This window comes from Carlito syrichta, unplaced genomic scaffold (assembly GCF_000164805.1).
Source record: "Carlito syrichta isolate Samal-C Ts95f unplaced genomic scaffold, Tarsius_syrichta-2.0.1 Scaffold302026, whole genome shotgun sequence".
NCBI classification, from domain to species: Eukaryota; Metazoa; Chordata; class Mammalia; order Primates; family Tarsiidae; genus Carlito; species Carlito syrichta.
In genome coordinates, this window is record NW_007246122.1 from 585,287 (window position 1) to 586,912 (window position 1,626).

Sequence of the window (1,626 nt, forward strand, 5' to 3'; positions counted from 1 at the left end):
TGCCCAGGCGGGTCTTGAACCCGTGGGCTCAGGCAATCCACTCTCCTCAGCCTCCCACAGCGCTGGGATTACAGGCTGAGCCACTGAGCCCAGCGACCCTAATTTAAAATAAATAAGAACTTCTGAGTGGTTCCCAGGGAACAACTTTTCAAAGTGCTCTTCTTGGATTAAGGAAAAGATGGCACTCACTGTCCTAGCAAAATTATTTGCCTGCACCCCTGTGCACCCCTCACTCACAGCTGACCACACCTCATGATGTGTTTATTTGTTTGCTCCTCAAAAAAAGGGACAGTGTCCTGGACAACTTCTCCCTCTCACTCATTCTTCAGCACCTAGCCCAACACCTGGAGCATAGTCTTCACTTAAAAACTGTATTCATGCGGGTTCGAGACCCGCCTGGGCAGTGAGACCTCATCTCTACAATAAAATCACAAAAAATCAGCCGGGCATGGTAGCGCATGCCTGTAATTCCGGCTACTTGGAAGGCTGAGGCGGAAGGATGGCCGGAGCCCAGCAGGTCGTTGCTGCGGTGGCCGGGAGCGGCCACTGCACTCCAGTCTGGGTGACAGTGAGACTCCAACTCAAAACAAAAAACAAAAAAAACTGTATTCAGACCGGGCGCGGTGACTGACACCTATAATTCCAGCACTTTAGGAGGTCAAGGTGAGAGGATTACCTGAGTCCACGGGTTTGAGACCAGCCTGGGCAATTTGGTGAGACCTCATCTCTACAATAAATCAAAAATTAGCCAGGTGTGGTGGCACGTGCCTGTTGTTCCAGCTACTCGGAAGGCTGAGGCAGAAGGATTACCTAAACCCAGCAGGTCAAGGCTATGGTGGCTGTGAGCGTGTCACTGCAATCTAGCCTGAGCAACAGAGTGAGAGTCCAACTCAGAAAAGAAAAAACTGCATTCAGACTGGGTACAGTGGCTCATGCCTGTAACCCTAGCACTATATTCCAGCCTGGGCAAGAGTGAGACTCTGACTTGAAAAAAAAAAAAAACAACTGCCTTCATTGAATGATGAATAATAAAAATAAATGTATGAATGAATATGTTGGGGAGGAAAAACTTCTTCGCTACTCTATTAAGCTCTTTATTTTGGGATCTGCAAATTAAACAGACAAAAGATTAGAAAGGGAAAAAATAAGCTGGGTTCTGTGGCTCAGCCTGTAATCCCATGCTTTGGGAGGCTGAAGTGAGTGGATTGCGGTTCAAGACCCGCCTGGGCAACTTGACGAGACCTCATCTCTACAATAAATCAAAAAATTATTAGCCGGACGTGGTAGTGCGTGCCTGTAGTTCCAGCTCCTTGGAAGGCTGAGGTGGAAGGATCGCTGGAGCCCAGCAGGTTGAGGCTGCAGTGGCCAGGAGCAGCCACTGCACTCCAGTCTGAATGACAGAGTGAGACTCCAACTCAAAAAAACAAAATAAAAAATAAAATAAATAAATCAAAAAATTAGCCGGGCGTGGTAGCACGCACCTGTAGTTCTAGCTACTTGGAAGGCAGAGGTAGAAGGATCACCGGAGTCCAGCTGGTCAGGGCTGCAGTGGCCAGGAGCGGCCACTGCACTCCAGTCTGGGCGACAGAGTGAGACTCCAACTCAAAAAAACAAAACAAAACAAAT